The sequence below is a fragment of the Carcharodon carcharias genome, chromosome 9 (assembly GCF_017639515.1).
Source record: "Carcharodon carcharias isolate sCarCar2 chromosome 9, sCarCar2.pri, whole genome shotgun sequence".
NCBI lineage: Eukaryota > Metazoa > Chordata > Chondrichthyes > Lamniformes > Lamnidae > Carcharodon > Carcharodon carcharias.
In genome coordinates this window covers 122,262,523-122,286,983 of record NC_054475.1, presented here as the reverse complement: position 1 = coordinate 122,286,983, position 24,461 = coordinate 122,262,523, and the positions used below count along the sequence as shown (strand labels likewise).

The following is a 24,461-nucleotide window of genomic DNA, read 5'->3' as shown; positions in this document are numbered from 1 at the left end:
CACTTCAAAGTACTTTGCAGCTAATAAAGTATTTTTGAAATGTAGCTCCCATTGTAATGTATAGAAACATAGCATCCAAATTATGCATAGCAAGTCTATACTGAAATAAATGATAAAAAGGCAAGTGAAATAAATGGCCTGATCATTTGCTTTAGGTGTTAGTTGAAGGGGGAGCTTTTACATTTTCCTGAGGACAGGCACGGCCTCAGTTTAACATCTCATCCAATGACAGCAGCTCCAACAGTGCAACACTCCCTCAGTTGTGTTTGAAGTACTAGTCTTCAACTGTGTGCTGATGTCCCTGGAGTGAACTTGAACCCGTGGTTTGATGACTCAGATGCAAGAATGCTTCCTCGGAGCCAAGGCTGTCACCATTTTCAGATACGCAGGAGAGTGAGGCAGCTGTGGAACATTTTAAGACTGCTGATATGTGTGGAACTTCAGAAAGTTGAAATACAGTGTGAGTATGAATTCACGTTGCCTGTAAGTCTGAAAATCACATCCATATTCCACTGAAATAAAAGAAGGGCTGACAGTGGGTCAATGTGGCTGTGACTGCCTGATAAGCACAGTCGCTGGGTGAGCCTTCCCTCAGGGAATGTTAGATCAGGAAACTTGTTGTAGAATTTCTGACACAGTTAAATCCATTCTCTTCAGATTGGAGATGTAGCTAATATATAATCAGATTTGTTTCAAGTTAAAAATTAATGCTGCAATGCAATGATCAGGAATCTTCACCAAGTAAATGAGAGGAAAATAATTGTCCCAGTCACTATTCTGTAGCAATAGTAAACCTAATCAAAATGTTGGCAGAGATTTTGCTGCATAAAGTGAGCAAAACAAGTCCTGTCCTGATGACTCTTTGAACATAACTTTCATATAAAACAGTTCAAATTGGCAATTTACATGCAGTTTTAATTATGATTTTGCACTGGTTCATTTGGAATTATGGTTTAACCAGGCATCTGAATATTCTCAAATCTCAACTGGAATTTTCCGCAAGTTAAAATTCAGATCTATGGAGGTCAGTATTGGGAGTCTTTTTTTATTTGTTCATGGGATGTGGGCATCACTGGCTAGGCCAGCATTTATTGCCCATTGTGCAGAGGGTATTTAAGAGTCAACCACATTGCTGGTGGGGCTGGAGATAAGGATGGCAGGTTTCCTTCCCTAAAGGACATTAGTGAACCAGATTGGTTTTTACAACAATTAACAATGGTTTTGTGGTCATCATCAGGTTTTTAATTCCAGATTTTTATTGCAGTGGTGGGATTTGGACCCCAGTCCCCAGAGCATTACCTTGTTCTCTGGATTATCAGTCCAGTGACAATACCAGTAAGCCACCACCTCCCCAAGTTAAAATCCAATCTATGGAGGTCAGTATTGGGAGCTAAAATCCAATATATGGAACAGCATTTTCCCATCGGCGAGCGGGGGGAGGGGTGGGGTCACCGACACGTAAAATTACGCACGATGGCGTCGGGCGTGCGTCCCGTTGTCACCACACGTCATTTAGATTGTCAGTTTGGCGGGCACATAGCCGACTATTAAGGCCTGTTAAAAACTAATTAACTCAATTTAATGAGCTGTCCATCCAACCTTAAGGTTGGCAGGCAGGCGAGGAGACCAGGCGGTGCATTTTTCATAAAACCTCATCCACGGGTGGGATGAGGTTTCACAAACTGTTTTAAAATCTAATTATTTATACATTTATTCTTTGACACGTCCCAGCTCATGTGATAGTGTCACATGAGGGGACATGTTTTAAAAGTTTAAAAATCCTTTATTTTAAAGTTTAAGGCTGAAACAAATCTCCCCAAGGCACGGAGGTGCTTCAGGGAGATCTTTGCGCTCTTTTGCACACATGTGCAAAAGAACGCAGGAAACATTCAACATTCTAATGAACTTTTGATTAAACAGTCACAAATACAAGTTTACCAATGACACAGATATAGGCAGCATTGTAATCTGTTTTGATGGAGCCATAAAATTATAGAGATATTGGTAGATTAAGTGAAGGGATGGACTAGGTGTTGGGGGGAGACAATATGGCGAGAAAGCCAAAAATTGGTTTAATGCTGGTGTGAAATGCACAGCAGGATCATGCGATGGTGCCTGCCATGTCGGAACGTCAATCCCACTAGAGGCCGATGTGAACCCACTTTGCATCCTGCTAGTGGGATGCAAAGTAAGGCCCGATTGCAATTATCCCCCCAGACCAGATTTCCATTACGCTAGGGGGAAAACACGTTGGCCCAGAACACGCCTGGACAAGTGAAGTCGGGACTCACCCTTAGGGTCTTGCTTACATTGTGGCCATCCGAGGAGCAGAAGATGCTGGAGACCTACAGCTACCGGACCCTGGAGGAACATATGCATCGCATGCTGGGTGGATCCTCATGGACATGGCTCCGCTATGAAGCAGCTCATGGAAGGTGAGAGGTCTTCATTGATGCCTTGGGTCTGCTTCAGAACATCACAGTCTTGGCCATAGGCTAATATCGATGATCAGCGAGGCATGTTAGGTTGGGTGTGGGGTTGCGGGGTGGGGAGGGCAACGAGAGGAAGGTCCAGTTGTGAATGGGAGAGGAAGGCATATTGGGATGGCATAGGGGAGAAAAGTCTCGTTTTGGCTTGGCGATGAAGGTGTAACGGCGGTGGTGGGGAGGGGGGGAGTAGGTGAGGTTGAGGGGGGAGGAACAAAGAGGTCAGGGGCAGTGAGGTTGGGTACGAAGGTATAGGTGGTGGTGAGATTGGGAAGGGGGGACAAAGGTGTTGGGGGTGAGGTTTGGAGGGGAGAGGAGGGAGTATGTGGTGGAGGGTGTAACGGGGACAATGCGGCAAGTGGGAAGAAACATGTGAGGGAAGGAGTTCAGAGGGGGGAAAAGTGTCTGGGGAAAGAGTCCGGTGGGGGGTGGGGGGGGGGGAGCGGTGTGGATTTTGGGGGAGGAAGGAGTCCGCTGGGGAGGAAAGAGTCCGATGGGGAGTGGAAGGAGTCTAAGGAGGGAAGGGGGAGTAAGGGTGGCGGTATGGATGTCCAGGTGAACTTGCAAGGAAGGTGTCTGTGGAGTCAATGGCTGCCTCTTGGTGAGCGAACTGAGGATACGCATGGTAGGAGAGAATGGTGGATATAAGACAAGGCAGAGTGAGCTGGAAGATGGGAGGATGAGGGTGAGACAGTAGCAGTAGAACGGACAATGAGGGTGGTTGGCGGGATTTTGGAGACCGATATGGGCCCTGGAGGTGAGAAGGAGGAGTTCAGGGAGGTCAATGTGGATGAGGGTGGGATTCTCAGGAAGGTAAGGAATGTGCACATTCACCTGGACAACCTGGAAATTAAAGGGTTCAGGTTGGTGGTTGATGGTGCGGAGGTGGCAGGTGATGCAGGAAGGTCGACAGTGATAGGGGAAACGACATGGGTGACTGGGGAAAGGGAAAGGACAGGGGAGCTTATGAGAAACTTGATTACGACCATGTTTTTCAAATTGAAAGTGAGCAGAGCCGCGTGTTGGATGGGCACAGGTGCTGCATGGGAGTGTGATCATTGGATGCATGGAGATGCAGGTCAGCTCAGATGGGCAACTGAAAATGAACCCCAGCAGGCAGCACTGAAAATGCTCAGGACACTGAGATGAGTGTGATAGAAGAAGGCTCCGCGTGAGTGGGAGAGTGCTTGCACAAATGCCCTGCCATACACAAGCATGCACACGCACACACACACACAAACACACACACACACAAACACACGTACGCACGCTCACACACACACAAGCACAAACACACACACATGCACACACAAACACACGTACGCACGCTCACACAAATACAAACACACACACATGCACACACAAACACACGTACGCACGCTCACACACAAACACACACACACACAAGCACAAACACAAACACAAACACACGCACACACACACATACACATACACACATGCTTCTCCCTCCAGAATCACTTTTGGGCCGACTGCATGTGGCTGAACTGCTAGTAGTGGGGGGATGCAAGGGAGCACTCATGAAGCCTGTAAATAAAGCTGAAAGATACCATTACACATTATTCAGTGAAAGAGAATATATTTTCAGATTATAGTGACAAAATGTGTTCACCCGTGCAAACACCAGTGATCAGAATTTCTTAACTTTTCTAGGCCTACCACTTCTTAGTGCTGCCCTGACATCTACAGGAGGGGTGGCGACAGCCTGTGCAATGGTTGGCCCTGTTGCCTCTGATGACTTAGGCATGTGCCCTCTGGAGAGCCGAGGCCTGGAGGGCCCTGGCTTGCTTCAGCTGTCCTTTTGGCTAGCCACTCCCTCTGTGGTGACAGTGGGCAAGGTTGAGGGGGTCACACACAAAGGGGTCTCAGAGTACAGCATCTGAAATTCCTGAGTTGATGATCCAGGGGTGTCCAGCTGCTGTTTGTCCTCCCTTTGGGTGCCCGAGAGCCCCAGCTTGACTCCTTGAGGGGAACGAGCATCTGGAGGGATGTTGAGGAGCCCCATTTCCCTCTCGCATTGCCACTGCAGGAACTCTTCCATGGCTACCGCAATGGAATGCAGGTCTGTATGCATCTCTGCGTTCTGCTGGACGAGGGGCTCCATGGCACCTGCCATCCTTCCCATGGAGACCTCTATACGTGCATATGTGGGCACCTCTTCATCAGAGAACAGGAGGACACACTCCTGCAACTCACATGCCACTCTGTTGAGGGCTTAACAGCTTTGTGTGATGCTCCCCTGCCTTCTGCTGACTCTCCATGATGAGTTGGAAGGCCGAATCCAGGGGCTTGCCATCTGACATGGTCCTCATAGTTGCCTGTTCCCTAGCTGTCCTCTGAGTGCTGGGGAGCTCGGCTGAATCTGCCTCCTCCTGCTGCAGACACGTGTCCATGTGGTGACCATCAGATTGTGAACCCAAGCCTGCTCTAGACCCAGGTCCCACGGAGGTGTGTGTCTCTGTGCTGGTGGAGGGTGTGGGTAAGCACTGTGACAGGTCTTCCAGGCTGCTTATTTCCAGCTCTTCAATGGAAGAGGTGTCCTCTTGGCTGGAGGTGAGGACCTGAATGAAGCTGAGGGACTGGCTGGCTGAGGATATCAGTTGCTTGGCAGATCTACCTGTGAACCAAAGTAGAGATAATTAGTGTAGGCAATAAAGTCAAAAGCAGGAAGAGGGAGCACTCACAGTTGTGCTGAGAGAGGGATGAGCTAGTGCAGGATCCTCACGTGGGTGTTTATTGCCAACTTTACTGTCACCGCAGACACAGTCCTTGTCCTCACCAGTCAGCAAGATGCCACGATCCTCGAAGTAAGTGAGCAGCTAAATGTGAGCCACTCCACCACTGGTCTGGAACCTCTCCCTACTGCTGTGAGTCAGCTTCTCCTGCATGAAAACAGTTGGAGAGAGTGTGAGCAGGACACATGGAACTCCGTGGAATGTTTGTGTGATGAGCGGAGCTGTGAATGGAATGAGGTCATGAGCTCCAGAAGATATGAGTCTGATGGAGATGTGAGGGTGTGTGTCAGGATTAATGGTGTTGTCCCTTGAGATGTGAGACCCCTATGGATGTGTGATGGGTTTGTGAGTGTGTGAGTTGAAAGTGATGAGGTGGTTGACTTACCCTGGTGGAATAGATGAGAGCATTCACCCTCTTCCTGCACTGGATGCCTGACCTACTCTGTGCACAGGTGGTGCTGACTGCCACTACCACTGCCTCCTAGGCTGGAATGGTGACTCTGGTGGATCTCCTGCAGCCAGAGCAGAGGTAGAGGACATCGCAGTGGCCTTCCATTGCATCCAGCAGGTGCCCCAGAGAGGTGTCACTAAATCTGGTGGCTGTCATCCTCTTTGCTTTTGGGGCCACCTGTGCTTGGCGTCGCCCTATTCTATAGTCATGAAGTAGGCTGTGCTCCAGTGTGCTTTAAATATGGCGCCCAGAGCAAGGAAGCACTGATGTCATGGCATGACAGGCAAATCCCAGCCCGCCTGCCAGATATCTAGTGTGCTTCCCATGAATGCATTATTAATGAGGCAGCTTGTGCTGGGAATGGGACGATATGGTGCAAAAAGCCACCATAGTGGCTGGCGGGTAAAATGTCCTTTATCTTGCCTGCTACCGCACTTTGTGCAAATCTGGCACAATTTTTCCCTAAGGGTTAAATTGCGAGGAGAGATTACACAAAATTGGGCTGCACTCCCTGGAATTTAAAAGGCTAAGGAATAACTTGGTGTACATGCAGTAGGAGGATCACCAAATAGCAAACAACAGCAGTGACTGTGTCCAATTTTCCCCTCCCTATTCTCAGGAGGTCAATTTTTACCCCACTGTTACTCCTATTGAGGTTTCAAGAACATGACAGCACCCAAATCTCTGACCTTCATGGATTTTTATGATTAACACAACCACAATTTTGCATCCCTCTACCTCTTGCAGATTGTGTAAGTCATGGCCAAGCAAATGACTGCCTCTAGGACAATAGTAAAATGTTGCTGACTGGTTGCTAAGAGATGAACAATAATAACCTGGGATGACTCATTATCTGATTTTTCTCTCAGTGGGGTTGAAGTTCCACTGTGGATTAATTTTCGTACACTGATTAGAACATTTAGGATGAATATGTCAACTTATCAAAGTGATAAAGAATAATCTGATGTGACCAGTGTTGGAAACAAAGCTCAGTGGAGCCTCAATCTCTTTGGAGAGCTAACTGACTTTGTGCAATATTTCATCTCATTGGCTTGACCAAGATAAGGAACTACATACATGAACCATCTGTTACAGTCTACAATTCTTCCCTAAAAATTGGTGTTGTATGTACAACTCAACAGCAGTTTCCATGAGTAGACCAACCTCTCTAAGAGTTAAAATTTTGAACGTAGTCATGGAATTTCCTCTGCATTTTGCCTAGATACACCTATGTAATCTGGGCACAAATTAATTAGGTAGCTTAAAATATCGTTGGAACCTTGGGCATAAGTGAGTTGCCTGCCCAGGTCTCCTTGTTCTTTGATGACTATCAAACCCTCCATCCCAAATAAATCTCTGCCCACAAACCTTATCTTGGCAATACTCTCCGATTGAATTTGTTTGGCAGTTCAACATTGTGACTAGATTTTCAGGCACAATGGGAAGTATTATGATCTTCAGCCAGACCCCGGGTTGTTAGTGTGATTCAGCTGTGGACCAATAATGTTTTATTTAAAGTGGAAAAAGTTTGAGATTTAAGACACTTACTAAATGAAGAAAGCCACAAGATTCCATAGGTTTTGAACAAACAAAAACAAACTTTACTACACAAGATCAGAAAGATAAAACAATTTACAATATTTATCTTATATTCTAACATACAGGGTAAATATGAGGTACATGTGAATTAACAAGACAACTGTGGTTGAACACGCCACACTGCACAATAAATGACAGATGTGACCAAAGTGGATTCCATGGATTTGTCAACAATCCACCCAGATGTTCGTCACACTATGAGTCAAGCAATCTCACTGAAACTCCATGTTTCTCATGAGGGTTTTTAATCTTCCCATTTGTAGATCTCGTCTTGGAATTCTTTCCACTAGTCGCTTCAACTTGGAAGGCTTTAATTGTTGGCCCACCTCACAGAGTTTTAATCTTGCCTTCTGAGATTTCATTCCCCTGGATTCCTGAGTACATTTAAATACTAGCTCATAAGCACAATTTCAGCTCTTCAGCTGCGCCAGGGTTACCAGTGCTCCAAAGGGCACTTCTGCCCAACAGCCCACAGCATGAAGGCACCAACCTTCAGCTGCCTTTGTGGATCTTCTGCACTTCTGTGAAGCCCAATTCACTTAAAGTCTACTCCCCACAGCTAACTTGGAGCTAGTTTCTCTGCTCATTTCTTTTAACTTATCTGGGACCTGTTGCTGTCCCTTGTCATTTTCCCTAACCTGGGACACTTGCTGGCTGACAGACTAAAAAAAAAATGACTGCTCACTGACCCTTGAACTGATCTGGTGACCTATCAAAACACTCCAAGAGGGTCCTGCCCTTGTTACTAGGCATGAACAAATGTAAGAAGCAGTGGAACGTCCTGTACCTTAAATGTTAAAATCTCCATAGTCTGCTAACTGGGGGACACAGAAAAAAATGGACTTCATAAGAGAAGCAATTATTTTTTTGATATTTTAATTACAATGGCTTGAATGTTTTCTTAAAAGGTTACCGTCTCTGAGCCTGGTCTCTATTTTCTTTTAACTTTCTTATGGCTTAATACAAACATGTACCTAATTTCCCAGTTATTAAATATGTTGCGCCTGATATACATGAATAATGGTAAAATAAGGAACAACTTAAATTTTCATATTTAAGGAAGAAATATACTGGTCTGGTTTTGCTTGTTTTTTTTTCGTTCATGGAATGGAGGCATTGTTGGCTAGACCAGCATTTATTGCCTATCCCTAATTTCCCTTGAGAACTGAGTGGCTTGCTAGTCCATTTCAGAGGGCATCATTAGAGATTTAATTCCAGATTTTTTATTAAATTCAAATTTCACCATCTGCCACAGTGGGATTCACACCTGGATCCTCAGAGCATTACCTTGGGTCTCTTGATTACCAGTCCAGCGACAATACCACTATGCCATTACCTCCAATTGTTTATGCTAATTTATGTCATTTATTTCATGTTAAATTTGGGTGTATTCTAATGAGGTTGGGAGGATAAGGAGGATACCTTATTGTACCATTGGAAGTAACTTCGCGGCTGCACTCATTGAGGAAACTCCGGGTCATTCTGTTTATGGATTAGATGACCAAGTTTAACAGTTAACCCAAAATTTTCTGTTTTTCATTGGAGAATATGTGGTTTCCCCATCAGACTTCCCTTTTCCCTTTAAAAGATGAGAAATAAGACACCACATGCAAGAGGAAGTGCAGCACTGTTGGCAATGCAGGTTTTCAGGTGACACATTTGTTCACTCAGGATGATGTAAAACATCTCACGGCACATTTTGAAGAAGAGTTGAGAAGTTATTCCCAGTGTTCTAGCCAAAATTTGTTCCTCAATCAACATCATTAAAACAAGTTATCTGGTCATTACCTCAATGCTGCTTGTGGAACCTTGTTGTGCGAAAATTGGCTGCCCTGTTTCCTACATTGCAACAGTGACGTGTTGAAAAGCACTCTAGGATGTCCTGAGATCATGAAAGGCGCCATATAAATGCGAAGTCTTTATCTGGTCAGACCTATTTACCGGTGGGAGACGGGCACAGAAAGTTACTGAAAGAACAGTGACCAAGCTTAAATAGCACATGAGCTTACTCAAAACAACATACCTGAATTCCTTATAGTCCCTTTTTAGTAACAGTGGAAGCTATATGGGAGATGACTCAATTTTAGTGCTCCCTCTTGTAACACCACAGCCAAGCAAGGAATTAGGGGAAACTGTCCCTTAATTATGTAGATATTATTTCTCTAATTTAAATGCAGACATATTTAATAGATCTTCTTCTGAATGGCCTGACAATTAAAACGTTCCCCATTGGATCAAGTGTGAACTGAAGTTACCTGATGATCTAGAAGTCCATTTGGTTTTGAGACATGATGATAATAAAACAGCAACCCTGGATAGAACAATATATAAACTACCCCTTCCTTTTCAAACACCCAGTAACTTTATTGGAAACAAGTGCAACTGGATCTTTGGCAAAGGTGCACCGCTGTTGATTCCAAAGATGACTTGGACTAAATTTTTATCCTTAACATTATGATATGCAATAAAGTATAATTTATACATATATGTTGGTGAAATATGCACAGAAGGAAACTCTGCTTTAATTGTACTCACATATTCTAATCTGTGGGATAGTGAATTGGAGCAGTGAATTATTAATCCTGAAGTTATCAAATTGTTGTGTGTCACACTGAACTTGATATGATAAAGAATTCCTGTTGTGGGCATGGTGGTCACTGCAATTTGTGACAACAGGCATCTCATGATCTTCCTTTTTGGGATCATTGCATTATTTTGTTATCATCCAATATACAATTTCCTGATCAATCTATATTTCTTATATAGATATACATGTATTTCTGTGTAATATACTTATCTCCAAATTGTTTGAAAAGGATATCCCTATCAGTTGCATGTGACTATGTCAGAATGTACCAATTACATTGTTTGATTTAAACATTTCAACTTTGGCCATCCAGTGCTCCTGAACTTGTGATGACCGTATTCATTTTGCTCCATTGTTGACAGTCCAGTCACTGACGCAGCCAATGCACTGAGATATGATTAGAACATTTTCCACTCACAGAAGTGAACAAAGACTGTATGTATAAATTTCCAGAGGCTCAGTCAGGGATCAACTACAGACGTGTATGGTATGGATCAATGATTTCTGCCTATACTGGCCCAAGACCAACTGGAACTACATCTATTGCAATTGCAAACCACTAATTATTCTATGATTTAACCGCTAACATGCTTTCAGCACCAAGCAGCATGGATAATACAAAGTCATCAACTCTGACTAAATTATCAGGCATTTTGAATGTTGTGGCTAATCACACTCTACTCCTTGCAATCCACTGTCTGCAATGTGCTTGCATTTAACTCACAAATGTCTAAATGTATTACCATATCAATTTATATGTGAGCATATTCTCACAGAACAATTTGTATTTAATTCCATTTTTGTTGGTTAAAGAGTACAATGTGTAATTACACCAGCTGTGACTTATAGTGAATGTAAAAGGATCTAATGGGTAGGCAAATAAAATGGTGATAACCTCCTCATCTCCAAGAACACAATATAAATTGCATATATGACTGTATCTAGTACAAATTGTAGTAAGAGTGAAGTAAATATGAGAAAATAGTGTGTTGTCCCAAACTTTTTGTGTAACAAATACCTGTCAAATAATCTTTACATGAATACATTTGAAAATATTTCACAAAATACTGCAACAATGACTTTGTGCATGTCCTACAAGTAACTTCAGATGTGCAATCTTTATAGATTTGTGTGTTCAATCTTAAATTTGCTGAGCGTTATACCTATCCTTTGCTGGTGTGCCTCCAATACTTCAAATTAGTGCTAAACCTGCACAAAGTTTCTCTGAGGAAGTCAGTGTCACTTTAAAAGGTCACCTGCATTTCAGTGATGAGACAAATTCTCTTTAGTGCTCTTGGGAAGCATCTGGGCCCAAAGGATGAAATGCGAGACTGGCGGCTGGAAGTGATTTCATTTCACTGCAATGCAGATGGATTCATTCCAGTACCGTAAAGTCAACATGGCTGTACATTGGGTACACCACGGTCTTTATTACTGCAGTCTGGATCAGGTTTTGATGAAGTAATTTCCCTTGAGTTTACACTTGCACAACAAACAGGGCGTCATGTACTTGGGTCATGTCTGTTTCTTTTCCTTGGATTAAATTGGCTTTTATGTGTTTCACATGGGATTCCAGGACTGGGCAAATCTTCAAACCAGACACACATGTTTTGTGGCACCGGTGCCCAAACAATCCAATGCATAAAATGAGACCTTTTTTTTTGGCTTATGCTGTGGAATTAATAACAAATGATATAACACCCTGCAAAGGCATCTGCAGATTAAACTGGGAACTGTGCGATTCCCAGGCCACCAAGCTCACTGAAAGCACATCGGTACGATCAATGGCGTAGTCAAAATATTGTCAGCTTTCATTGGAAGACAGGTCATTTAGCGATGCTGGTAACATGATAATAACAATGTAAATGAAGTAATTGATCTGCATTCCTCTTCGGGATTTTAACATTAGTTTGAAAGGTAATGTCATTCAAGTAGTTACTATACTTAATAACCATGTGAATAGCTTTCAAATCTTTCCTGGTGATAGTCTTAACTTTTGTAGATGGCAGTTTGAGGTGGCACCAAGTACATTAACTGAGGAAAACATCCTTCCATCTTTGTGTTCTCTAGGGCCACCTTTCATCATGGGAAATCATTATGTTCCTCCGCTTGCTTTCCAGAACACAAAATAATTTATTAAAGGCCTAATATTTTGTGTGAAACAAAACAAGCTGCTGATCTACTTTTCTTTTTAAAGTTGAATTAGGACACAAATGTCCCCATGGATGAATAGTCAAGGTCACAAATATTTACTGCATTCTGTAGGTTTCCTTTGCATCTCTAACAGTTTTTTGAGCTGAACTCAGACATAAGCTTTGAAGGTCTCTCTTTTTTCTAGCACACTTGCTTAATTTCTATCTCTCTCCTTCTGGCAGATGTGTACAGCAAAACTTTGTTTTTCACATAAAAGATGTTAATACCTATTAAGTTTACCACAGAATGTGAACTCTAGGAATTAACAGAATAACCATCAGGTGGAATTTTCCACTTCTGCTAGGGGCAGGAATCGTGGCAGGGGACACTAAATTTGGCGTGATGGAAGAAGTCAATTTCCCACCAGCGGGAAATTAGTTTGGAGTATTGTTCTTCCAACTTTGATGGTGGGTTAAAGGCAGGTCGCGTTTCCCATTGATCTATGTTGGGAACAACATTTGCAATCATTTCCATCTCATGAATGCTCATTAAAAGGCCAACTTGCCAGATTGTATTGCCCCTCCAAATTATGTGCTCCCCCAGCGAATAATTAGAATGGTCTGTTTCCCAAATGTATATAAGTGGCATTCAACTTAGCGAGCTTCAGCTCATCAATGACTTTGAGGTCTGTAGACGTTGCTTTCGCCTACCTTTCAGAGCATTGCTGCGAGATTTTGGATGCCTGTATCGTAAGCTGTGCCAAGGCTGGGCACAGGAGGCAATACCAGCGGGGAAGGAATAGGAAACAGGACTAGCTGGGCAGGCACTGTGGAACACGGGATGGGAGAAGGAAGACAGAGATAGGACTAGTGGGGCAGGTTGTGGAAAACGTGAGTGGAGGGGGAAGACAGAGGCAGCACTGGGTGTGGTCAAGGAACAGAGTGCAATAGTGAAAGGCTGTATTGGGGCAAGTTTTATAAGACAGTCCACAAAAATGTCCAAGAATGTCCTTGGAATGAGGCCCTGCTGTTAGGGACATATTGAAGAGACTGTCCTGGTGCTGTGTCGGCCATGTTAGAGGCCGTATGTATGGAACGTATGTCCTGGACCTGGTCTTGGGTGGGGGAAGGCCACTCTGGGCAGTGATGATTGTGCATAGTATGGTGTGAAAGATATGGTCAGTCACCTAAGGAATTTGGACCTGGGGGTTGGAGTCATGGTGCTGTGAGGCAGATGGTACAGTCACAATCAGGGGAGGCATCTGTACCCTATAAGGCAGTAGCTGAAAAGTCATGGGGATTATTGGATGCTCTAATGGGAAGGTGTCCCGGAAAATCAGGGTGCATGTGGCCTTGAGAACGGGAGGGATCAGGTCAACAGAAGTCATGGGGACATCAACATTAAATGGTTCAGGGGGAGGACAGGAGTACCCACTTGGGTAATAATGGGGTAAAGGGTAACAGAGGGAGGCTGGTTAGTGGCAGCAGAAAGGGAAATTAGTAGCTGTGAGGATGGAAGAGGTCGAGAGGGACTTAGTGGGTGATTTTTAAAAAATTGATTTATGGGATGTGGGCTTCGCTGGTTAGGCCAGCAGTTATTACTCATCCCTAATTGCCCTCGAGAAGGTGGCGGTGAGCTGTCTTCTTGAAGCTGATCTTCCAGACGAAGGTCAGCAGCACCATTTTCGAGCTCACCTTACAATGACACAGTTCAAAAAACAAGCTAGAAAAGAATCAGTCAGAGAGGGGTCCCAGGGCCTGTGGGAGGAGAGCAGAACAGCAATTCCTGACAGATTGAAGAGGCACCCTATTACTGTCCTGCTCAGCTGAGTGCTGGATTTGAGGGTTTAATGCACAATGAATGAGCTTGGCTCCTTTACTAACGGTATTCATTCAGGAGAGAATACATTATGTTTAGGTGCTGCACTTCCGATGGCCCCAGCCTGCTAAGGATGTCCTGCTCTGGCGCAGGTGCACTCTCCTCGGTCTGACCTGCTGAAGTTGATGGGGTCACAGGCAGAAGGGATTTGGAGCAGCAGTACTGTCCTGGGTGGTCATCCCCGGGGTGTCTAGTAGGTACTCCCCCATCTTTGGGTGCTCCAGGGCCCCTCCCTGACTCCTTGATTGCAAGGAGCACCTGGAGGGAAGTCGAGGTGCCCTGCCCCCTCTCAACTAGCCACTGTTGAACGCAGCCATGGCTAGAGTGATGGTGTGGAGGTCTGAGTACAATTCCAGCAGAAACTGCTGGACCTGGGTCTCCAAGGCAGCCACCACCCCATGAAGTCTTCAATATTCTTGAATGCCAGAGCTACGACATCAGAAAGAACATGGATAGACTCCTCCATCCTTCGTTCCAGTCTGGTGACGGCCTCTGATAACTCTGCCTGATGTTCCCCTGCCTGTCTTTGCATCGGCAACATTTCCCTCAGGGCTGATTGCAGCAGCTCATCAACTGACTTGGAACATGCAGGATCCTGGTCTCCAGCAGTCCTCTGAGTGTCAGAGACCTCGGCTGTCACTGCTTCCACCTGCTGTGGACACCTGTCTATAAGGTGATCTCCAGATTGTGAACTCAAGCCTACTTTATTACTAGGAATCACCGAGGTGCATGTGAATGCGCTGGTGGAGGGTGCAGGTGAATGTAGTGACATGTATTCAACTGATGGTTCCTCTGTCTCCTCATTTGAGGTGCTCTGGGGGCTGGGGCTGAGGCACTTGCTTGGCATCTTCCTCTGCCTTCTCTTTCTGGTGGCTGGAATAAAGAGAAGAGATAATTAGTGATTGATTAGTCAAGCTCCTACATCAGAGTCATTGTCCACATGTGGTCGATGTATACAGGATGGACCCTCACTGGCATGTTGAGGGAAGCTGATCTCACCTTCCACGCAGGAACGATCTCCATCCTTATGAGCAACCTCTGCTGCTTGCTCCTCATGGTAGGAGAGCATCCTGAGCACTGGGGTTCCCCATCCGCCTTTTGCGCTCTCCCGTCAGCTGTGAGAGATCTTGTCCTGCACAAATACAGATGGATTGACTGTGAACGCTCTGGATGAAAGAGTATTTCAGAAGCATGCATGCCTGCTGTGTGTGCTGAGCCCTCCCCAGTAAGGGATTAAGACGCCATTTGTGCAGGATCTTACATGAGATGGTGATCTTAAAGTGGCTGGTAGATAGTTCTGATATCCCATCTGCTGGCAGTGTGTGACATTCCTGTGGACTGTAACCTTTAGAATGCCTGACACCTTACAAGAGTGTGAGTTTGGCATCAGTAGAAGTTTCACTTACCTTGGCGGAGTGCATCAGATCAGTCATTCATTTGCTGCACTGCAGGGAGGTCTTTTTTTTGAGTACAATGGGCATTGATCTCCCTGGTGATATCCTCCCAAGCAAGCATGGTCAGGTGGGAGGACCTCCTGCTCCCATCGCATGGAAAGAGGACCTCCCGATTTTCCTGCACGTCCGGGGGGAGAATCCCCAGGGAGGCCTCACTGAGTTGAGGAGCCAAGGGTTTGTTATGTTTGGTCGCCATGGAAATGCAGGTGTTCAGCCAACACCTGGCCTGCCTATGTGGCTGCCGTTTAAATATGGTGACAGGACCTTCGACTCCATGTTGTAATGGCGGGGTGGCTGAATCACTGCCCACCCTGCCACAAGACTCAACAAATTCCTCACTGATGCATAATTTATGAGCTGAAGAGCGGAAAAGCAGCTGTGAAAATCTGCATTGCCACCCAGCGGGAATCACGGTGATTTTCCGGCCCGCCACCACACTTAGTGTGGAATCGTTCCAGAATTGTGCTAAGTGCAGTGGTGGGCGTGAAAAATTACATCTTATCAGCCGCAATGGTGAGTTTTCGCATTGTATCGTCTGCTTCCCACCTCATTAATTATTCAGCCACAGGAAACATGCCGTCTTGCTGCCGGGCGGCCTCTGAATAGCCCGCCACACCTCACTCCGGATGCCATATCTAAACTACAGCCATGCACACAGTTCTCAATGCTTTCAGCCCAGGACTGCTCCAGTGAAGACATGACCCTGAAAGTCAGGAAGAGTTCAGTGACCTGTCCCTAGGATGCCTTATGGAGGCCAGCCACAATGTCCTCCACCCCTGCCCTGGCCGCAGAAGGTCCAGCAATCTCACTGGAAAGCGATGGCAGTGGTGGACAGTGCCAATGCTGCACAGAAGAGTTTGGCCATTCATTGCAGAAAGAGGATGAATGATCTCATACGTGCCTCTAGGGTAAGGCAACCATCTCATCACTCTAAACTCACACACTCAAACCCATCACACATTCACTGGCATCTCACTCACTGCCAGCTCAAGGGACATCACCACTCACTCTCTCATGCACACTCTCACATCGCCATCAGGCCTCATCTCCTCCTGAAGCTACTTGCACAGATCAAAATATGCCCCCATACACACCCTGGAATACCCCCCTTCCCCAGTACAGCCCTTGCCTTGCTGCCTACACCCTTGCCTGAGGCTACTTCACCCCCTTTGCCAAGCAAGCCCTAGCAGTGAAGCCATTAAAATGCTACCCCACCTGATGGCTGGTCTGGTAGGTAAATACCTACCCATAAGCCCCCATAAAAGTGATGTGGTGCTGTCTGTGAAGCCTGGCATTGATGACTGTGAGTGCTGCCCGAAGCAAGGTTCACAAACAAACCTCAATATCCCAATCGAAGTGCAGCTCATCAGTTGTGCGTTGCTTATGTACAGTTGTGAAATACATCGGCGTGCAATCAACCAATGCGCCCAGATGATCCAGCATGGGGAGATGATTCTGGTGAGTGGGGCTCATAATGTGATGCTTTTCTATTGAAATTAGGTTCCTGATGTGTGGCGGTGGGAAATGCGGCCCACCATTGATGCAGGGGCGAATGATTGCAAACTGTGAAACAGATTTTTGCAATCTCCTGATAGTTTGTGTTCCTGCCTGCTATGATGCCAACTGCAAATGGGAGTGGATGATTTTGCCCTTAGCCTCCGGAATGGAAAATTCTACCCACCCTTTCAACTATGTGATAATTGTTAATGGCTGGCAATCAACCTCACTGGCTCAGAAAGTGAACAATTAAATATGTGGAGTCTCATTCCTTCAGATAGTGAATTGTTGTTGGAGATTTTAAGATTCCTCTTAATCCAAACTTTTCGTTCTGTTCCATCATGTAACCCTGCAAAGGAGACAACAGGTGATGATTCTGAAAAAATGCACACATAGTGAGCATAGCAAAGTAGATGTCGGTATAACAGGGTTTGTCACAGATCTAGGTAGCAGGCCTCTGCATTCCTCAGATATCCTGTTGTTGACTGGTTATGTTAGCAGCTGGAGGAGCACTTTGTAGATGACATCTCCAACCTTTATACAGAAGTTCATGACAATCACTTGATAAAAATATCAACAGAACTCCTTAGACAAATATGTGACATGTAAACAAAATGATGTTATTTTTCAATTGCACCATATCTGTTCACATGTCATTCTTCCATTACCATGTTCTAGTAAAAAATGATGGACCTCCACTGCAGGAAAAAGTGGAGTTTGGTCAAGGGTAATATGGAGTTACCCGAGTCACTGAAAACCAAGTGCTTGTTAACATCAATGTCTTTGGCAGACCCATAGTCTCCCTCATTCAACCTGCCCTCAGTTGAAAGATGCCACTTGCAGTGCCTGCTGGGATGATTTGTCATGAGCAGTTGACCTTCATCTAAGTCTTCACCAGCTTTGCGTTAGCCCTGGTTTTGGCAGTCACAGCTGTTCAAAGCACCCAGCTGCCCGTAAATCTAAGACACAAGGGCCAAAGTATTTTTTTACTCATTCACGGATGTGGGCTTTGCTGGCTGGGCCAGCATTTATTGCCCATCCCTAATTGCCCTTGAGAAAGTGGTGGTGAGCTGCCTTCTTGAACTGCTGCAGTCCATGTGGTGTAGGTGCACCCACAGTGCTGTTAGCAAGGGAATTCCAGGATTTTGACCCAGTGACAGTGAAGGAACAGCAATATATTCCCAAGATAAGATGGTGAGTGGCTTGGAGGGGAACTTGCAGGTGGTGGTATTCCCATCTATTGGCCAGCATGACATGCCATCCAACATCCTAAGCTCAAACCCCAAGAATGAGTCAATGGTACACTACTCTCCCTGCACCTCCTTCACACCAATCATACCTGACTTGCACATTATTTTAACACTATAGGTACAATGGCAGGGTTGACCATTTCTTTGATGGTGGAAGGCATGTCCATGGCAACTTGGACATTGACTCCTCAAATTACCCAGACTCCAAGATACAGCGGCTTGCATGACAACCACATATAAATTGACATCCAAAACCCCAAGATCAGGTCACTCCTCTTGCATGATGCCTGTGTACTCGATGCTGTTGCAGTAGGCCTGCTGTCAGAGCCACAGCCGGCTGCCTCTGTTCTCTGTGCTCCCAGACTGTTGCCTATCTCTCTCCATCTCCTCCTATCAGAAGCTTAGCAACAGCCACTGGACCCAAGTTCTGGTATACAAAACTGCTGTGCAATACTTGCTCCCATTGCTCCTGTTGTGACCCTTCAAAATCTTCCCTATTTCACCAATAATGTGAGGACTAAACTGAAGTAAAATACACACATTTTGATCATCAACTATTGCATAATTCTAGCATGGAGTTTTCATAACTAGATATTAACCAGGCCTCATTAAATAAAAATCCAGGGTATACCCAGTCACCATAAAGACATGGTGCCACAATCCTCAGAAAATCACTGGGCACAATGGACAACTGTCACTACTTTCTACTGCTACTCTTTACCTCTTTCCACTTTATTGCTAACATTATAAATGCAAGGCTCTAGAGTCCTTTAGTAAAAGAAATTCGTACAGTTTTAATCCAAGTCCCAGTCAAGAATGAGCACTTGGAAAAATATTGCTATTTAATGCTTCTCCAGCTGGCACTGATGCAGGGATTTAGCTCAGAAAAACCATGAGTAGTACAACTATTCCCCAGAATGTAAAATAACACAAAGGGGTTAAAAAATGTATGCTGCCTGTCTAAATATTTATGCTCCAGCCTAAAAGGTAATGTTTCAACTTTTTACACTGAGGTTTCAGCGCTGCCTACCACATGCATTTGATTTCCTTTTTTTGTCATTTAGTTTTCAACTGGAGTGCACTTTAAGTGCATAATTTGTGCTGTCCTTCCCACTGCTTTTCAGATGCAGTGGTGTCCTCCTGAGGAAGTGTTTGGCCTGGGTCAATAATTGCTACTTTACCCAGTGCTACTGTTCACATTCAGAACAGTTTAACTGTGCCACATGCACAGAGTTTTGACTGTATCGTCTTTGCGGAGGGCATTTGTTAACATTGACCATGAAGAGGAATGGATGGAGAGAGGCACACCAATTCCACTGATCTAGCTTTACCCCCTCAATACAAGGTAAAACAGGGAAAGAAACATAGCTGTCTGTAAAGGTACTGCTTTGTTTCTTTTTTGTAATCTATATTTTAAAGGACCTGAAGAATTTCCCACAAGTTATTTGACAACAGCTGTGCTGGCGCTTAGTGTTCCTTATCTAAAACTTGTGAACAGTCCTTTTCTCCCTCTGCTGATTTATTAAGCTCACTGTTGTGTGTTCTTTCATTCCCTGAAATGCACTACTGCAATGGGCATTCTTGTGTAAAATCCCTTCGAATGCAAAACATCAATAAGTACATAGCTTAGGAAAGGGACATTCAGATTCTTGGCCTCAGTGGGACAGAAGTTGGAAAATACTGACATTCTTAGAAAAAAGTTAAAAGCCCGTGCACTTTATTTTGGCCGAAGGGAGAAAAGTGATGTTGCACCAAAGTCTGCGCTTGAGGCGGGGGTGAATTCAAAACAATCTGCAGGAACAATGGACAATTTTTAAAAAACAATTTCAATGGGTTTGGAATGAGATAAAATCTCACCCAATAGTTCAGTGAGTGAGTAGTTAATTGATAGAACAGGCTTCCTAGGGAAACGGTGGAAGCAGTTTGTATCGATTAACTCAAATACAAATTTGTTTGATTTCTGGCAGCAAATAATATGTTAGGAAAAGGTATCTGAACAATTTGAAACATGAGATGTGGTAATGTAACATGTTGGGAGGGATAGGTCCATTTGGATTGATGTTTCTCAAAAGTGTCCACCAGTTGGGCTTTCCTTGCCTCATGTCTGGATCTGTTGAGAACTAATTGATACAGTTCGATTGCTCTGTTTAGTCAGCGGCTCCATTATTGTTGCAGCATGTGACTAACAAGATATGGTATAAGGCAGACTAGATAGACCTTTGATAAAAACAAAAAAACTGCGGATGCTAGAAATCCAAAACAAAAACAGAATTACCTGGAAAAACTCAGCAGGTCTGGCAGCATCGGCGGAGAAGAAGAGAGTTGACAGTTCGAGTCCTCATGACCCTTCAACATAACTGATTTCTCTTTACAAGGAGAGGGGTGAAATATAAGCTGGTTTAGGGTGGGAGTGGGTGGGTGGGGGGGAGAGAAGTGGAGGGGGGGTGTTGTTGCAGGGACAAGCAAGCAGTGATAGGAGCAGATCATCAAAAGATGTCACAGACAAAAGAACAAAAGAACACAGAGGTGTTGAAGTTGGTGATATTATCTAAACGAATGTGCTAATTAAGAATTGATGGCACTCAAGGTATAGCTCGAGTGGGGGTGGGGGGCATAAAATATTTTTAAAAAATGGAAATAGGTGGGAAAAGAAAAATCTATATAAATTATTGGAAAAAAACAAAAGGAAGGGGGAAGAAACAGAAAGGGGGTGGGGATGGAGGAGGGAGCTCAAGACCTAAAGTTGTTGAATTCAATATTTAGTCCAGAAGGCTGTAAAGTGCCTAGTTTGAAGATGAGGTGCTGTTCCCCCAGTTTGCGTTGGGCTTCACTGGAACAATGCAGCAGGCCAAGGACAGACATGTGGGCAAGAGAGCAGGGTGGAGTGTTAAAATGGCAAGTGACAGGGAGGTTTGGGTCATTCTTGCAGACAGACCACAGGTGTTCTGCAAAGCGGTCACCCAGTTTACGTTCGGTCTCTCCAATGTAGAGGAGACCGCATTGGAAGCAACGAATACAGTAGATTAAGTTGGGGGAAATGTAAGTGAAATGCTGCTTCACTTGAAAGGAGTGTTTGGGCAGTGAGGAGAGAGGAAGTGAAGGGGCAAGTGTTACATCTTTTGCGTGGGCATGGGGAGGTGCCATAGGTGGAAGTTGAGGAGTAGGGGGTGATGGAGGAGTGGACCAGGGTGTCCCGGAGGGAACGATCCCTACGGAATGCCGACAGGGGGGTGAAGGGAAGATGTATTTGGCGGTGGCATCATGCTGGAGTTGGCAGAAATGGCAGAGGATTATCCTTTGAATGCAGAGGCTGGTGGGGATAAGTGAGGACAAGGGGGACCCTATCATGTTTCTGGGAGGGAGGAGAAGATGTGAGGGCGGATGCGCGGGAGATGGGCCGGACACGGTTGAGGGCCCTGTCAACGACCGTGGGTGGAAAACCTTGGTTAAGGAAGAAGGAGGACATGTCAGAGGAACTGTTGTTGAAGGTAGCATCATTGGAACAGATGCGACGGAGGCAAAGGAACTGCGAGAATGGGATGGAGTCCTTACTCGAAGCGGGGTGTGAGGAGTTGTAGTCGAGGTAGCTGTGGGAGTCGGTAGGCTTGTAATGGATATTGATGGACAGTCTATCACCAGAGATTGAAACAGAGAGGTCAAGGAAGGGAAGGGAAGTGTCAGAGATGGACCACGTGAAAATGATGGAGGGGTGGAGATTGGAAGCAAAATTAATAGATTTTTCCAAGTCCCGACGAGAGCATGAAGCAGCACCGAAGTAATCATCGATGTACCGGAGAAAGAGTTGTGGAAGGGGGCCGAAGTAGGACTGGAACAAGGAATGTTCCACATACCCCATAAAGAGACAGGCATAGCTGGAGCCCATGCAGGTACCCAAAGCCACACCTGTTATTTGGAGGAAATGAGAGGAGTTGAAGGAGAAATTGTTCAGTGTGAGAACAAGTTCAGCCAGATGGAGGAGAGTAGTGGTGGATGGGGATTGTTCGGGCCTCTGTTCGAGGAAGAAGCTAAGGGCCCTCAGACCATCCTGGTGGGGGATGGAGGTGTAGAGGGATTGGACGTCCATAGTGAAGAGGAAGCGGTTGGGGCCAGGGAACTGGAAATTATTGATGTGACATAAGGTGTCAGAGGAATCACGGATGTAGATGGGAAGGGACTGGACAAGGGGAGAGAGAAGGGAGTCAAGATAACGAGAAATGAGTTCTGTGGGGCAGGAGCAAGCTGACACAATCTGTCTACTGGGACAGTTCTGTTTGTGGATTTTGGGTAGGAGGTAGAAGCGGGCCGTCCGAGGTTGGGCAACTATCAGGTTGGAAGCTGTGGGAGGAAGATCCCCAGAGGAGATGAGGTCACTGACAGTCCTGGAAACAAAGGCTTGATGTTGAAGGCTTGCTATGGACGTCCAATCCATCTACACCTCCATCCCCCACCAGGATGGTCTGAGGGCCCTTAGCTTCTTCCTCGAACAGAGGCCCGAACAATCCCCATCCACCACTACTCTCCTCCATCTGGCTGAACTTGTTCTCACACTGAACAATTTCTCCTTCAACTCCTCTCACTTCCTCCAAATAAAAGGTGAGGCTATGGGTACCCGCATGGGCCCCAGCTATGCCTGTCTCTTTATGGGGTATGTGGAACATTCCTTGTTCCAGTCCTGCTCCGACCCCCTTCCACAACTCTTTCTCCGGTACATCGATGATTACTTCGGTGCTGCTTCATGCTCTCGTCGGGACTTGGAAAAATCTATTAATTTTGCTTCCAATCTCCACCCTTCCATCATTTTCACGTGGTCCATCTCTGACACTTCCCTTCCCTTCCTTGACCTCTCTGTCTCAATCTCTGGTGATAGACTGTCCACCAATATCCATTACAAGCCTACTGACTCCCACAGCTACCTCGACTACAGCTCCTCACACCCTGCTTCCTGTAAGGACTCCATCCCATTCTCTCAGTTCCTTCGCCTCCGTCGCATCTGTTCTGATGAGGCTACCTTCAAAATCAGTTCCTCTGACATGTCCTCCTTCTTCCTTAACCAAGGTTTTCCACCCACGGTCGTTGATAGGGCCCTCAAGTGTGTCCGGCCCATCTCCTGCGCATCCGCCCTCACACCTTCTCCTCCCTCCCAGAAACATGATAGGGTCCCCCTTGTCCTCACTTATCACCCCACCAGCCTCCGCATTCAAAGGATCATCCTCTGCCATTTCCGCCAACTCCAGCATGATGCCACCACCAAACACATCTTCCCTTCACCCCCCCGTCGGCATTCCGTAGGGATCGTTCCCTCCGGGACACCCTGGTCCACTCCTCCATCACCCCCTACTCCTCAACCCCCACCTATGGCACCTCCCCATGCCCACGCAAAATATGTAACACCTGCCTCTTCACTTCCTCTCTCCTCACCGTCCAAGGGCCCAAACACTCCTTTCAAGTGAAGCAGCATTTCACTTGCCTTTCCCCCAACCTAGTCTACTGTATTTGTTGCTCCCAGTGCAGTCTCCTCTACATTGGAGAGACCAAACGTAAACTGGGTGACCGCTTTGTAGAACACCCACGGTCTGTCCGCAAGAATGACCCAAACGTCCCTGTCACTTGCCATTTTAACACTCCACCCTGCTCTCTTGCCCATATGTCTGTCCTTGGCCTGCTGCATTGTTCCAGTGAAGCCCAACACAAATTGGAGGAACAGCACCTCATCTTCCGACTAGGCACTTTACGGCCTCCCGGACTAAATATTGAATTCAACAACTTTAGGTCTTGAGCTCCCTCCTCCATCCCCACCCCCTTTCTGTTTCTTCCCCCTTCCTTTTGTTTTTTTCCAATAATTTATATAGATTTTTCTTTTCCCACCTATTTCCATTATTTTTAAATCTTTTATGCCCCCCACCCCCACTCGAGCTATACCTTGAGTGCCCTACCATCAATTCTTAATTAGCACATTCGTTTAGATAATATCACCAACTTCAACACCTCTGTGTTCTTTTGTTCTTTTGTCTGTGACATCTTTTGATGATCTGCTCCTGTCACTGCTTGCTTGTCCTTACAACAACACCCCCCTCCACTTCTCCCCCCCCACCCCCACCTTAAACCAGCTTTTATTTCACCCCTCTCCTTGTAAAGAAAAATCAGTTCTGTTGAAGGGTCATGAGGACTTGAAACGTCAACTCTTTTCTTCTCTGCCGATGCTGCCAGACCTGCTGAGTTTTTCCAGGTAATTCTGTTTTAGATAGACCTTTGACTTTTTACATCTAGCAGTTCCTATGTTCCTATTTCAATGGTACATTTCCAATCAGGTACCCCACTGGGTATCAGATGCATCAACATAAAATCTATTTAGTTTTTAATAATAAATCACAGG

The 24,461-nt window shown here is 45.5% G+C and overlaps 1 protein-coding gene across 2 annotated transcripts in view; it reads left to right on the top strand.

Annotated features, from left to right (window-relative positions):
- The first annotated feature begins 352 nt into the window (after nt 1-352).
- Nucleotides 353-24,461, top strand: part of LOC121282307 (hydroxyacid oxidase 2-like) — an 84,113-nt gene continuing 60,004 nt past the window's right edge. Inside the window, exons 1-2 of one of the 2 annotated variants that reach the window (XR_005944038.1) lie at nt 353-460; nt 10,190-10,860. The gene's annotated coding sequence lies outside the window, so the exon portion shown is untranslated. Of the gene's footprint in view, nt 461-10,189; nt 10,861-24,461 lie in introns of those variants that run through there. The other variant, XM_041195969.1, reaches the window with a different exon arrangement.